We start from the raw sequence: 16,294 nt of genomic DNA, 5'->3' as shown, positions 1-16,294 counted from the left end.
TATCAAACCATTGGGAGCTGCCTTTCCTGCAAGCAGAATAAAAGGGGATGATTATGGGGCTTCCCTGGTGGCGCAGTGGTTGAGAATCTGCCTGCCGATGCAGGGGACACGGGTTCGAGCCCTGGTCTGGGAAGATCCCACATGCCGCGGAGCAACTGGGCCCGTGAGCCACAACTGCTGAGCCTGTGCTCCGCAACAAGAGAGGCCGCGATAGAAGCCAGCGCACCGCGATGAAGAGTGGCCCCCGCTTGCCGCAACTAGAGAACCCTCGTACAGAAACGAAGACCCAACACAGCCAAAAATAAATAAATAAATTTATTTTTTTTTTAAATTAAAAAAAAAAGGGGGGGGGGGATGATTAGATCTGAAAGCACATTCAGAGATTTGCTGTTGTGATTTTTACCATGTTTCTCAGCCAACCCCTTGTAGGTATCTCAGCATTCAAGCTGACACACGGCAGACTCTGCATTCTCTGGGGCAACACTGATGAAATGCCCATCACCCCGGACAGAGTCAACAAGGGCCACTGGCCAAGGCCTGGGTGTGTCTGTCCCTGAGCTGTCTCACCCCCAGCCCCTCTCCTCCATCCTCACTGCCACCACCCTGCTCAGTGCTAGTCCAGCTTTAACACCACTTGCAAATCTCCTCTTGCGAAGAGTTAAAGGTGTTAAAGACAGAATCATTGGCAGGTGACGGTATCTAACAAGAAACAACTTTATTTTTATGGTACTGGTTCCTAAGGTTAAACGTCTATGTATGAATAGTGAGACCGGTTTTCCACTAAGATGGTATGAGCCTGGCATCCAAGCCCCTTTCCAGCATATTCTGATGCTCCCTGACATTCTCCCCTGCTCTTCCTCTACGCTTCCATGCTCTAGGCAACAGGAACTTCACACTGGCCCACTACCTGCTTTCTTATTTCTGTTTTTGCCCAGGTTGTACCTTCCACCTACCATCCCCTCCTTACTCCCTGCCAAAGAAGTCTTTGCTATTTCTCTTTGAAGTACTCCTTGAGCTATCTGCATGTCTCATGAGCATTATTATACCTTACCTTATTTTATAGCCATGTATCAGAACCACCTGGGAGATATTTTAAACTACTGATGCCTTAGCTCCAGCCTTAGAAATCCTGGTTTCTAGAGCAGAGCTCAGGCCTTGGAGGACTGTAGAACCTCTGCAGGAGACTCCAGTCTGCAGCAAAGTTTGAGAACCATTGCTATAGACACTTGTGATCTTCTCCAGGCCCCTGCAACCGGATGGTCAGTCTCATATTTGCTCACCTCGGCATGGATGGATTGGCCAAGAAAGGCTTGAGCATTCATTTCAGGTTCCTGAACCCATCTGGGCCTGGGCTTGCTACGTCCACCCTGGTCTTGTTCCAGGACACCCAAATCTCTGATGGCTTTTCAATCATGACTCTATTACATTATCGTACACGTTATTAAAAACAGACCACCAGGAACAGGAAGGCAGCACAATTCAGCCAAGCATTGGACTGCTTCCACATCTAGGAAAAGTATCATGCAGGCTATTTTAGGTTGTTAATTAAACATGGAAAAAACAATAGCCATCTGGTGCCACCAAGTATGGACACTAAAATTTTTTGTCTCCAATTTCCACATGATATAATTCACCTCTATAAACTAAATGCTATCGATTAGAGAAACCATTGTTTTTAATATGGCATCTCTCAGTATGGCTGTGCCTAACTCCCTCATGGCATACAGGTGGGGATAGTCTGTTCTCCAAAAGAAGCAGTTCAGAATGAGTTTAAATGGGTGCCATTATAAGTCATGGTAAAATCTGACACCTGGCCATGAGTCGTAACCAGAGAAATGATTTAAGAGCCTAAGATACCCAGCATGATCAAGAGCTCTCACAATCTCTGCCAGACTTCAGGTTATCTTACTGTTGTTTAAAAGACACTGTCAGCTTTTTTTCTGTGAGTTCTTCTGACAGTTTACAGGTTTTGTTTTATACTCCATCTCTCTCAGCCTCCCAGTTTCTGAAATCAGTGAGAAATGGCATGTCTGTTTCTCCTAAAACATTATTAATGACAGACCAAGGTCTGCAACATCTGACCTCACATGTATATCCAAGTGCATCTTTGAGAATATTTTAAATCATTCTTTGCCATTTTCGTTACTCTGCCTGTAGAAAAATGACAGACATTCCAGATTTCACGGAGAAACTGTCCAGACAGAGACTGTGGCTAGTACAAGTCAGCCGAGCTAAATGTCAGGGAGATGCAAGTCATTTTCCTTTCATTAATTCCCACTAATATCTTCTCCTCCCCTCATTCTTCTCTGTCCCCACCTACATTCCATGTTTTGTATTCAGTCTTTTAGGCCCTTTTGTTCTCTCTTCCTTAGAATCTTCTCTGATACCTCCTTCATTCTCTTATCTCACAAGCTCAGCCTCTGGTTTGGGGGAGACCTCTCCCTAAGAGTAAATCTACCAGGGATGCTCTCACCCTTTCAGTTCATCCTTGGCCCTGGTGATGCCTTGCTTGTACTGGTAGCCGTGGAAACAACTCCGTCTGGAAACAGATCCTAGCACATTAAAGATAGAAGCATATGCCATAATAAAAGCGGGAATGCATATGCACAACGACCGGAAAGGAAAAGACCCAGAAAAAATGGAAAATCTTTTGTAGTGCTGTGTGTAGATGCTTTGTTTATTTTCCCTAGTGTTGTTATCACTTTGTTAGTAGAATTTTAAACTTTGGAATTAAAAAATGCATGCACTTTTTAAAAAAGTGACTTATCTCTAAAACATTTATGGAGTGTTAAAGAAAAAAAAAAAAAAGCGGGGCTCTAGGGTGAGGAATTCAAAGAGTGAGACAGAAAATAAGGCGAACTTTTGCAGAGGCAGACTTAACTTAGTACACGGATGTTTGAAAATGGCCCGTCTTCCTCGCGCACGACTCTTCTGGAATAAAGGCTTCCTACACATCCTTCCCCAGAGGACCGTCTTCTGTATTCTTGCAGGATTTGAGCTGACACCGCTCTCCCACCTCTCCGAAGCCTTGCATTACGCTCCCCGGCTCTGCTGTGCTCGTCCTTTTGCTTCTCTCTTCCGCCCCACTTCCCAGCTGTGCGGTGACGCGCTGACACCTAACACTTCGCGGTAGCATATGCCGGCGGTAGCAGGTGCCAAGGCAGCAGAGGCTGTGAGAGATGGAGAGGATCTCGCGAAGGGCCGGGCTCTGCCTCGCGGGCCCCAGCTGCTCTTCCTTCCCGGTCCGTGGTCCTGGGGACCTGGACCTTCCTTCCCGGTCCCCGTCCTGGGGGGACGGGGCAGGCCCAGATGACCACGCTGGTGGCGTCATTTTCTCACCTATACAATGGCTTTTTGAGAATTCATTGAGATAAGACATTTTAAAGGGCCTAATTATAGTACATTGTCAATATATGGTCATTCTTATTATACCGCCACCTTCCCAGTTAGGTTTACAGGTTAAACGGATGCGGAGGGAAGCTGAGGCAATTTTCCACCGACCTCAAGAAAACCACGTTCTTTTAAGATCGGCAAAAGGTACTTCTGGAACCCGTCTGAAGGTCTGTTCATTCTCCCCGCTTCAGATGGGCTCCGGAGAGAAGAAAATAAACGAAAGGCCTCTGTGGGATTTATTCTGACACTTCTCTCATTCGTTCATTTATTCAGTCACTCAGCAAATATGGATTGAGTGTCGACCACAGGCCAGACCATCTGACAGGCGCCTGGGATACTGCGTCGATAAAACAAATTTCCTGACCCTATGGAACCTGAGACTAACAGAGGCGACAATACTGACAAGCGAACACACACACACACACACACACACACACACACACACACACACACTCATGTATAATATATCAGGAGGTGATAAGTGCTATGGAGAAAGACTCACTGGGGTAAGAATGCTAGAGATCGGGCAGGAGAGGGTAGAGGAGTGATCACATCTTGCAGCTGCTGGATAGAAAAAGCCTCTCTGACATTTGTGTAGAGCCGTCTCTGGAGACCTCTTTGGAAACTGTTCTTCAGTAAAAGGAGCACAACGGATACACAGAAATTCTTCCTACATAGTACTCTCAGAGTAATTCGTTTTTAACATACCCCTCCTCTATCTGAAAAAGTGATTTTCCGTGATAATCGTGAAATGTGCCCTCACCAAACGAAATCACATACGTGAAGTATCCCAACGATAAACACAAATAAAAACGAAAAATGGCCTCAGAGAATGACAGAATGCATGTAACTCAAGGTTTATTCATTTTTAAAATCATTGTGTTCTTGTGGTTTATTCCAAAGGTACTATTTAAATGCAAGAATATCAAAGGTTCTGGAGACCTGAGCTGTGCCTGAAGCAGGAGAAAGGTCCCAGAACGGGTGTGTCCTGGGACACACAGGATTACTGGGAACAGTCTGCATAGCCGGGACTTCTCCCCTGGAATTAACTTCCACGTAGACTACAGCGTTTATTAAATAATGATAACAATGAGCTAATTTGGAGCTTACGTATATTATTAAAATTTAACAGTAACCACAACAACATATTTTGGGGAAGAAAGAGTATTTTATCACTGACATTATTTAGATACGCTAGTGTTTGGTGACGATAAGAAACAAAACAACTGAGTCCATTTCACGTTAGTTTTAAATTCTCTACGTGCCTGCTATTATTACCTGCCCCCAGGATGTGCCACTCCCACTGCCCCCCTAGAGATGCCACCGATGGGCTGAGATGGGTGACCCCTCTCTCCTCATTTCCAGATCTAGCAGGATCCCTTCTTCCAAATATGTTTGACACTTTCCTTCATGGACCTTTCAGAACCTGGGATACAGCAGCCCGCATCCTGAAAGTCAAGTGATCTGACATGGCTGTGGAAGCTCAACAGAAAAGCTCATTTGACTCCTTCAAACTGGAAGCCAGCCAGCCTTCCTGTTTATTAGAAAGAGCATTACCTCACTTTTGAGAGCAAATAACAGATATTACTCGATACTTACAATGTGTAAGTTGGTGAGATAGGCAGTGAATGGGGGTACGCAAAGTTATGAGACGTGGTCTGGGACCCTAAGACATATAGTCTGGGACACAGCTTACGAAAGGCAAAAAACATAGAGCAAATAAATTCAAGAGATAGAAGTTTATTTAAAAGGAGGGATTACTTTAGTCAGGGGTGAGGAAGGAAAACTTCTGCATTAGTATTTGACCCAGGTCTCAAAAGGATGCAATGGCTTTGGATAAGTAAAGAGGAAGAGGAGAGAGAAGATGCAGAGTGTGTTAAAGAGTCAAACGACAGTTTGGATGACGGTCCGACGTGAGATGCACCATGAAATATATCAGGAGAGTAAAATAGGGCCACGGCGGCCTCGCACGCCGGGTTTAGGAATCTGACGTTATAGACAACTGAGGGTCACCAAATGCTTTAAGCAAAGAGGTAACCCACTCAAAGTGGTATTTTTAAAAAAAAACCAAATCTGGTGGAAATATAAAGTAAGAACTGAGCTGAGGAAGGGGGTAAAGAAGGAGCAAAGTTGGATACATAAAGGCAAAAAGTGATAAAGGCCCAAACCGAGGAAATTCTCCTTCAAATAGAATGGAAATATATGACATTAGACAAGGGATCAAACACCACAAATTCAAACTCAGAGTCTGAATTTATTTTTAATTTGGAGACCATGAAGATAAGGGTATGGGGAAAATAGTCCCACAACTGGCATCTAGGAAAGTTCCTTTCGATTCGTTGATGCAGTATGCTGAATCAAAGATGAAATGTTCTGACCTAAAGGTTCCCGAAGAAGCAATACAGAGAAGTATGAGGAACAAAGAATTTTCTTTGAGCGTTAGAGCTCAACTGTTAGTTTCTCCACAAAAGCCAGTAAAAAGCTTTCCGTCCTTCAAAACAAGCAAACAAGCAAAAGAATCACTTGCATAGTGTTCAGGAACATTCTGTCTGGTGGTTGGCCTCACCCCAGACAACCTGGCCTTGAGTCAGATGATGTGAAACCCTTAGTCCCTTAGGAATTTAGGATCTACCTTCTGTTTCTAATTCTTTCCTTGAAAACATACGTAACTTCAATTGGAAAAAGAGGTGCGTTTTAATCCTCTGATTGAGCAGTATTTCAGAGCTGTTTTAATTTGTGATGGCTTCTGTGCTAATTAATTCAACTCTCCTCTTCAAAGCTCCATATAAGAACCCTTAAGTTCTCCAGAAGAGAAAAGTGCCCCATTCTTATTTATCAGTTGACTTAAGGGAGGAATGTAAGTTTAAGAGAGTTTATAAAGTCACTATATTTATCTTTATTACAGATAATTTGCTGATTTTAAGGCATAGTCCATGTTAGAAATTTGGTGTTGCCATGGCCATGACCTTCAATGTCCCTGGATCCTCTTAGCTTCTCATGAACACTAGCAGTCTACCTGTCTAATGGTATAATGTTTGTAAGACGAAATCTGTAAACTGTAATAGTCTTAGCCTCTACTTAGTAGGAGATGAAAGTGTGGTTCTTGTCAAGCAAGTTTAAAGGTTCAAGTATTTATTTCTAGATACTGATAAAAAATTTAGTCACTTCTCCTATGCTCAGTTATTTATTACAGATAAGTTAGGCTCAGGATGTTGTTAAAACGAAGTTCAATTCTAAGAACAGATATTGTCCATTCTTCAAGTTTACTCATTGTATAGGGAAAATCGATGAAAGTGTTCAAAGGGTACAAACTTCCAGTTATAAGATGAAAACATTCTGGGGATGTAACGTACAGCTGGTGACAATAGTTAACAATACTGTATTGTATATTTAAAAGTTGCTAAGACAGTAGATCTTAAAAGTTCTCAAAAAAATGTTTTATAACTATATGAAGTGATGAATGTGTTAACAAAACTTGCTGTGGTAATCGTTTCACAATGTGTACATATATTGAATCATTATAATGCACACCTTAAACTTACACAATGTTATATGTCAGTTATATCTCAATAAAGCTAGGGAAATTTTTGCTTAAAAAAGAAATTTCGTGTTGCATTGTTCATTCTAATTAAAAATTAAAAAGAATATAATTAAAATATTTTTGCATCAAGCCTCAACATCCTTGTGCTATATACTTTTTTTTTTTCAGTAGATATGGACATTTATGTGAGGAGTTTGACAAAGAAACCGCATGTCCCAGGAGGTGGACAGGATCTGGTCCTCTGGGGAGGGGAGAGGAACACGGTGGATGTGCAATATCTTTTTCTGACCCAGTTTACGAAAATCTTTACACTTCAATAAAGAGGGAGACTATCCATCTTGAGAGCCACAGATAAAGTAATTTTTTTCCCAAATTCAAGGTTTGTTTTCATTTTCTTAAACTAGAGATTCCAATTTCCACTGAAACTCGAATCCCTTTTCATTTCCTGGAAAACCTGAGAGGGAGTGGGCAGAGGAAAAGGCACAGGACCCTTGCATACTGTGTCTATAACGAGGTGGCCGAGAGGGCTTTGGCCATCCAAAATCAGTGCTGTCCACTGCCTGACCCAGTCTCTCTCAGGATGATTGTCACACTTCCAAAAAAACACATCTTTCTAAACATGAATCATGGATTGAGATTTCTGAAACCCCCTTCTTTTCCTTCCACAATTTAAATGAAGCTCTTTCAAAGCCAAAATACTACATCTTTTTTTTTAAAACATCTTTATTGGAGTATAATTGCTTTACAATGGTGCGTTAGCTTCTGCTGTGTAACAAAGTGAATCAGCTATACGTATACATATATCCCCATATCTCCTCCCTCTTGCGTCTCCCTCCCACCCTCCTTATCCCACCCCTCCAGGTGGTCACAGAGCACTGAGCTGATCTCCCTGTGTTATGAGGCTGCTTCCCACTAGCTATCTAGTTTACATTTGGTAGTGTATATATGTCCATGCCACTCTCTCACTTTGTCTCGAGGTGGATGGACCCAGAGTCTGCCATGCAGAGTGAAGTAAGTCAGAAAGAGAAAAACAAATACCGTATGCTAACACATATATATGGAATCTAAAGGCTACGTCTTGATCGAAGCCTGAAAAGGTGATAAATGGTAAAGGTTGAAAATTTTCCACACAGGTAGGTAGACGGGGAAGAAAAAGTCCTTACGCTGCACCCAGGCAGGATGTGCTTAGAGGCTTATGACCAACGCTGCCCTCCTGGATCACAGCACTGCTGTCTTGAAGGGACACAAGGAACAAGGGCTGTGCTCACCTCTGAGCTGAACTCTGTGCATTTGTCTCCTCTTCCCCAAACCAGGCACAGGATGCCGTTATCTTGAAGCCACGCTTGGCCCAGGGAAGCTGTGTGGAGCTTGAAAGCTGGGCATCACTGCAATGCTGCGGGCTCTGCGCGCTCCCCGGCACCGAAGCTGCACCTGGGAACGGCTTGCTGATGACCAGTTTCCAAGCCGGAGAATTTTTCCTCTGGCTTCAAATTCCTCCGAGTTTCATTTGAAACTCCTGCTAATGAGATGTATCAGGAGTTAAGGCATGTGTCAGAAATGCCAGACCTTTACAGAAAATGCTGCAGGAATATGAAGAGTATGCCTTAGTTTGGGGCAATGGGAAAGGGGTGCTTCCATGGGAGGGAAGACTGAACGATGTGTTATTTGCATAGAGTTTTATAACTTCTAAAGTCCTCTCAGAAACCTCGTACCATCTGACCTTCAGACCGGCTCCACGAGGCTCCTCCACCTCGCAAGGAGTCCCCCGTAACTCCCATGCAACTAATATTTAGTGAGCAACTAGTATATGCCAGGGGCTGGTGCACCCACAGTAGTCAAGGCCACTGCTCCCACGGAGCTCAGGGTGGAAAGATCATCAAAACCAGCAAAGGAAGCATCAAGATAACTTAGGAGAGGGAGAGAAGCCATAAGGAAAACCCATCAGGGTAATGTGTTGGTGTGATCGAGGATGGGAGCTGCTCTGAGTGGCGAAGTCTGAGCTGAGAGCTAAGCTGAGAGCAGCCACGGGTGATCTGAAGGGGGGACCCAGGGAGCAGCATCAAGTGCAAACTCAGCAGGTTTGGAGCAGGAAGAGGTTCAGAGTCTCCTACAGACAGAACGAAGGCCAGCAGACTGGCCGGGGCTGAGCGGGTGGGTGGTGAGAGGTGGGTGGGAGTGTGAGCCACTAGGCATAAAGAAACAAGACGGGGGGAAGGAGGAAAGCAGGTTCACGTCTGCTGAGTGTTTACTTTGGGCCAGGCCTGGAGCCAAGTTCACAGCTGTAAGTGGAGGGGCTGGACCTCGGACGAGGCTCTCGGACTCTAGATCCTTTATGTGCTGTGCTATGGCCCACACCCTGCCATCCGGAAGGCCAGCTCTGGTTCACCTAGGTGGAAACGGGAAATAAAGGAACACAGATATCTTGAATCCTACGTAGAATCTTTTTTACCTGCCAGCCTATCTCCTGAGTGATTTTATATGAGGGACATCATTTTGGCCTGAATTTTAAAAATTGGAATTTCTCTAATGCTAAGGAATACTGTCTACACATCCTGTCCTTGGCGGCCTCCGGGCTAGAGAATCAGCTCACTGGTTCTATGCTCTGGGATAAATTCAAGCACTGCAGATAGAATACAATTATCAGATGAAACTGAAAAGGTAGCTGAAAAGGAAAAAATAAAACATATTTAATGCCTCCAGGAAATGAATCTCAATGGATCTTGCTTGGTGCTACAAGGAGAATGTCATATAGTTCTTTCCTCCACCCTCCTTTACGCAAGTTTGAATAATCTCTCTGTCACCGCTTTTACATGAACTTGAATTGCTTTAGAAACCTGTCATAGTGAATTAGCAAAAGCAGATAGTAATTCAGAGGGGTGCCAGTGCGGCGTTCCTGAAAACTGCTGGTTGGAAGACTTCCTGCGGCATTATTCGGGGGCAATAACTCACTTTCATCACCATGTGTCAGTGTGAGCAAATGATGGGCTTTCTGTGGTTTTTAGATTTAACTTTCTTAAAAGTCCATCATAAAGATGAAAAGTACACAGAGAACATCCACCTTCATCAAACAAGAGAACGAGGAAACGAACACACCCTGCAGTCACTTGGCGTGGATAAACCAGACGCACAGACCCCGTGGCAGCCCAGCAGGCACCACTCAGGTTTCAGAAGATCCTTGACTTTGACATCAAGGGTAAACTTGAAGGCTGGGGGAATGAGGAGTCAATAACAGAGACATGTAAAATAAAACATTCTTCCTCGTGAGCTTGATGATGGGTCACCTCCTCAGAGAAGCCTTCACGTCATGACTATCCTGTCGCACCTGCCTCATCGCTCTCTGTCCTGTCACCCTCATGATTTTCTTTTTCTTTACAAGACTTAGCAATTTTTGAAATCACCCAGTCCATCTCATTCCTTGCTTAGCGACTTCTATCCCTCCCACCCAGAGCACAACTTCCATGAGAAGCAGGATCTCAAAGGTCTTCCATGAGCCCCGAGGAACAATGCCTGGAGCATGGAAGTCCTTGATGAGTATTTAGTGAAGGACTTCTGAATTCACAAAAGTCTTATTATACCAGAGGCTATTCGGTACGTAACAGTGTTGTTTAATCAGCGGTCATAGTAAAGCCTGTGCAAACTAGAATCCAGGCAGTCACCGTGAACCACCCTTGGCTCTGCTGATCAGAGACCAACTATGTCTAACGGTTACTTGGAGGAGGGAATCTTAGCTGTGGAGCAGCTGTAGGTCTATGCACTATGGAAGCACGTTCCTTAGTGAAACCGTGCACAAGCCCCTGTTTCCTTGTCTTTGGAAGTAAAAGGCTGAATCGAGAGTTAATGATGGGAAACGTGAAGATGGAGAAACAAAGAATAGATGTTGGGCTGGGGAACTGGTAACGCTTTAGACTATAAATCCGCCACATCACAGAGTCACCGAACTCCCAGTTTCCTGAAAGCTATAGATAAAGGCCTGACACACCTTCCTAAGTTGTTTGTACGGGAAGCAGAACCCACCACATGAAAACTGCTGACTGCAAGAACAGAGACCCCAGACTGGTTGAAACCAGAAGGTCAATGATTCTTGAAACTTCACCTTGATGTCAACCAGTCTGAGAACTGGGCACAAGCTAATCACGCACCTACAGCCCCCTCCCTCCCACTGCCTTTAAAACCCCTTCCGTGAAAGCCACTGGGCACCTCAGGTCTTTTGAACGAGAGCTGCCTGTTCTCCTTGCTTGGTACCTGCAATAAATGCTATACTTTCTTCAACACAACCTGGTGTCAGTAGGTTGGATTTACTGTGTGCGGGTGAGTGGACCCAAGTTTGGTTTGGTAACAGTAGTAAGCTCGAGAAACTGTTATCCACATTCTCAACACTTACTTCTACTTGATGAAAGTCTTAGATTATCACTGAGATTTCTCTACTTCACAAAGTCTAATAGTTTCTGCAACTTTTTATTTTGAAAAACATTTAAGTCTGAATCTATGAAAAGGGTACAAGAATTGCACAATGGGCACTTTGGATGAACCAACTGTTAATTTGCTGTCACACTTGCTTTCCCTCTCCTTGCACATATGTGAGTGTGTATGTGTGAAGGTATGCATGTGTGTCTGTGTGTATGGGCAGGTATGTCTATGTCTATGTATGTGCATAAGTGTGTCTTTGAGTGTTTGTATCTGTGTGTATATGGGCATGCATGTCTACATGTCTATGTCTATGTATATGCATAAGTGTGTCTTTGTATGTATCTGTGTGTATATGGGCATGTATGTCTGCATGTCTATGTCTGTATGTGCACATGTGTGTTTTTTGTGTGTATGTATCTGTGTGTGTATATGGGCATTATGTATGCATGTGGGTATATGTGAATGTATGTATATTTTGGCTTGAACTACTTGAGAGTTAGTTGTAGACATTAATGTACTTCAACCCTCAGTACTTCACCATGAGTCTCCTAAGACCAAGAATAGTCCCCTATATGAAGATTATCACACTTGGGAAATTTAAAATCGATAACTCTATTCTTGTCTAATAAGCAGTTGATTTTCAAATTTCCCTAAGTGTCCCAACATGTCCTTTATAACTTCTTATTTTTTGATCCAGGGTCCAATCAAGGATCACGCATTATATTTAGCTGTCAAACCTCTAGTTTCCTTTAGTCTAGAATGGTCCCCAAGCCATGGCTTTCTTTCTGTTTGTTTTGGAGGGGGTGGTGTTTCTGACATTGCCATTTTTGTAGAGTACAGGGTCAGTCGTTTTACAGAATTTCCCTTCATTTTAATTTGCCTGATTTTTTCCCTTAGTTAAATCCAGGTTAAAATCTAACATTTTAAGTACCTAACATGACCAATACAAAGTAGATATAAAAAGCTCAGGTCCCCAGAAGGAATTTTTAGGCTGAAATACCAAACCCATGAAAAATAAAAACACTCCGACATAGGTATCAGGATCAGGGATCACCTGATAAGACCATCTCCTTTTCTGAATTTGTTAAAAGCCCCATTAATATGATTAAGTTAATGTTACTCACATATTAGTCACTCACATCCTGCCTTCAAGAATTTTGCCTCTCTTGGGCTTCCCTGGTGGCACAGTGATTGAGAATCTGCCTGCCAATGCAGGGGACACGGGTTCGAACCCTGGTCTGGGAAGATCCCACATGCCGCGGAGCAACTGGGCCCGTGAGCCACAACTGCTGAGCCTGCGCGTCTGGAGTCTGTGCTCCACAGCAAGAGAGGCCGCGACAGTGAGAGGCCCGCGCACCGTGATGAAGAGTGGCCCCCGCTCGCCGCAACTAGAGGAAGCCCTCACACAGAAACGAAGACCCAACACAGCCATAAATAAATTAATTAATTAATAAAAAAAAAAAGAATTTTCCTACAGGGCTTCCCTGGTGGCACAGTGGTTAAGAATCCACCTGCCAATGCAGGGCACATGGGTTCGAGCCCTGGTTCGGGAAGATCCCACATGCTGTGGAGCAACTAAGCCCATGCGCCACAACTACTGAGCCCACGTGCCACAACTACTGAAGCCTGGGCGCCTAGAGCCCGTGCCACAAGAGAAGCCACTGCAATGAGAAGCCCGTGCACTGCAACGAAGAGTAGCCCCCACTTGCCGCAACTAGAGAAAGCCTGAGTACAGCAAGGAAGACCCAACGCAGCCAAAAATAAATAAATAAATAAATTTGTTCAAAAAAAAAGAATTTTGTTACATCCAAGTTTTACCTGCATTAGCATTTATGCAATCTTTTTAAAATTCAATTTACTTATTTAAACTCTTAGCCTATAAAATAATACCAATTTAAATGGTTTTGCTATGCTTGCTCTATTTTTCTATACTATCAAAGTATACATAGATACCATCTGTGCACATCTAAAACCACCTCCCGTTGCACACGTGGGGAATCACTGAGCAGAGTAGGGTCAAACTGCTCTGTGGGCACACGCGTGTGGACAGAATTAGCACAAAAGGCTTTCTCAAGGACTAAGGAAACAAGAGGGGGCCAGGTTGCCAGGCCAAGCCGGGGACCACATTCAAACCAATGACGAGACCTGCAGCTCCTGAGAGACCCAGCTGCTGTCCCTTGACACCAGATGGATTGCTTCTCTGTTCATTTCCCAATCCCTCAGCAGGCAAGATTGAAAACAGGGCCGGGAAAACATTACTTGAGCAAACGCTGACACTGATGGAATCGCTGTGTCCTCCAGAAGATCACTCTTTGTGGCCTGTAAAATACCTGGATTGGATCACACAATTCCTACGTTTCATACCTTCTACGTTTCCCAGACAAGGAGCTCGAGACCCTGAGATGCCTAGTGGGTTGTCCAGAGTCACCCTGGGAGTTGGTGGTAAACCAGGACTTTCATCCACAACTTCAGATACGCAGCTCCCTTAGCCTATATAGCTATTTATATATAAAACCATACACACCATATACATATATAAAACCGTATTTATACACATATATATAGAACACACATATACACATACGCATGTGCACACACACTTACATTGTGTAAAACCACGTTCTGGCTTCCTGAGTGCCTTGTGAATGCTCTTTCACCACAAATGCGTCCAGTCCCAAAGAGAAGGGCGTTCCCCAAACCTCAACCCTTGTCATCTTTGCTACTCACCGAACAGCCTTCTCTCCCTGTGTCCCTGCATACGTGAACCGCGCAGCCTGGAAGGCTTTCAGGAACTCTGCCCATCCTAAAAGATACATTCCTGCCAATGTATAATCACACCATAGAAGGCAGCTTTAGACCGGCAGACAATTACTCTAGGGCTGGACCTGACACCTCCCTTCCCCCTCAGCTGTGACCCTGAGGAACAGAGGCCTGGCCAGCTCAGGGCTGGATACCAGCAGCTGGTGGATCTCCACTGACCCAGGACATCCTCAGGGCCTCTCCCGTCTTTCATCCCCACACCCGCTTGGTTGGTTCTGTGGCATCTGTCTCCTTGGCATCTGTCCCTCACCCTCCCTTCTCAGCCCCGCTGATACACGTTGCTGCAGGCCCTCCCTCACCTCCTCCAACACTGTTACGAGGTCTCCTCCCCGTTTCCTGGTCACACTGCCTGCTCCTGGTCACACACCCTCCTCACCAATGGCTTTCAAAATGTGGTCCAGCGACTCCTGGGGGGTTCCTGAGGCCCTTCCCAGGGATCGATGAGGATGAGACTCTTTCCATCATTCTGTAGATATGACTTGACTCCAGTTATGATATAGACTATTTCCATAATACCACAGACACGACACTAAAGACATGACTTGTCTTTTCTACTCTTCACCTGTCACAAGTGGACTAGGGTTTTCCCAAGGCTTTCTGCCACGGGCTATCACAACAGAATGAACACAGAAGCAGGCGTGGGAATCAGATATTAATGTGATGTGCAGAAACGTAACACGATGCCACTCTCCTCACTGAATTTTTGTTTTGGAAAATGAATTATTTTTCACAAAAAAATTGCTTTTATGTTACACAAAATGTGCTTACTATTGTTATTTTTAATGAATTAGTAAACTTTTTTTTTTAATTTCTCAGTTTTAACTTCTAATTTAGCATATTTGGTAAATATGGATAATATAACCCATGTCAACAAAAACTCTCTGGGATCCTCCATCATGGTTGAGAGTCTAAACTGTTTCTGATGCCAGAAATGTGAGAACCACTGCCTGAGTTATTCTCATAAAGAAAATTCATTTATCAGGTCACACCTCCAACGTAGAAGCCACTGCTATCCAGAGGTAAAGTCCTTATGGATTTAGCAGGGACCTCGAGGCTGGACGTCCCACCCATCACCCCACTCCCTCCTGCATGGAGCCAAACCCAGCACAGGTGTCCCAAGGAGCTGCAGTGGTTTTGTATTGGGTTGACTTTGCTTTGTTTGGCCTTGTTCTCCAGAGTTCCCTTGCCTGGGGGTTTCAAGTGAAGGTCACCCACAGCAGAAATCTGTGAAGCCACAGCATCAGACTGGACAGTTCTGTGGCATGTGCAGTTGGGGCATATTATGGACAACAAGATACAAAAAGACCAAAAAAAAAAACCCCAAAAAAGCCAACTGCCACTTCTGAAGAGCTGGGAGCAAACGCAGGGTCCTGCGCATGCCCCCTGCACACAACACCACCTAAGGGTGGGCAGACCACCTAAGCCACCCCTGGGGCCCGACCTCTGGACACACCCCTTCCACACCCCATATAAGGAACCAGCTCCCCCCCCTCAGGGAGCAAGCAAGGGAACCTGTTGCTTGTTCTCGCTCCCCTCTGCTGCAGCAGGGGACCCAATAAAGCCTTGCCTGAGTTTCTTGTCTGGCCTCTAGTCAACTTCTATTGATTAAGGAGGCCAAGAACTCTGGTTGGTAGCAGGTCTCTGAAGCCCTTTTGAAGCCATTCTCATCAACTCCCGACCCAGGTGCATAAATGACTCTTGTCTTCTTCGTGTCCTCAAGGTGCCCAGCACATATATGTGGCACTCCACCTGTAGTGCTTTATGACCTCAGTTTTCCATAAATCTGCCTCTCCCTCCTAAGTCTGCAAGCTCTCTGCTGTCAGAGACAGGATCTCACGATCTATATTTTTCTTTCCCCAGTCCCTGGAACAAATGCATATTCGTTAAATAACCCTAACACAGGGGAGGTAGAATAAATATGGCAAGTGGGTTTCTAAAGGTCAGACGTCGGGGAAGGATGAATGAGAAAGGATGGAATTGAAGAATTCCAAATTTCTAAGCAGGAAGGTCTGCATAAGGTTTGTTTGTTTGTTTGTTTACATCTTTATTGGAGTATAATTGCTTTACACTGTTGTGTTAGTTGCTGCTGTATAACAAAGTGAATCAGCTGTGTGTATACATATATCCCCATAT

At 44.4% G+C, this 16,294-nt stretch overlaps 1 protein-coding gene across 5 annotated transcripts in view; it reads right to left on the bottom strand.

Annotated features, from left to right (window-relative positions):
• Positions 1–16,294, bottom strand: part of LRRC3B (leucine rich repeat containing 3B) — a 97,816-nt gene that overhangs the window by 64,733 nt on the left and 16,789 nt on the right. The window contains exon 1 of one of the 5 annotated variants that reach the window (XM_059921952.1): positions 8,203–8,271. The exons of the other annotated variants lie outside the window; for them this stretch is intronic. The gene's annotated coding sequence lies outside the window, so the exon portion shown is untranslated. Of the gene's footprint in view, positions 1–8,202; positions 8,272–16,294 lie in introns of those variants that run through there. 5 annotated transcript variants of the gene reach the window in all.

Source organism: Balaenoptera ricei, chromosome 4 (assembly GCF_028023285.1).
Source record: "Balaenoptera ricei isolate mBalRic1 chromosome 4, mBalRic1.hap2, whole genome shotgun sequence".
Taxonomy (NCBI): domain Eukaryota; kingdom Metazoa; phylum Chordata; class Mammalia; order Artiodactyla; family Balaenopteridae; genus Balaenoptera; species Balaenoptera ricei.
The sequence above is the reverse complement of the archived record's forward strand: the minus strand, read 5'-3'. Positions and strand labels throughout refer to the sequence as shown.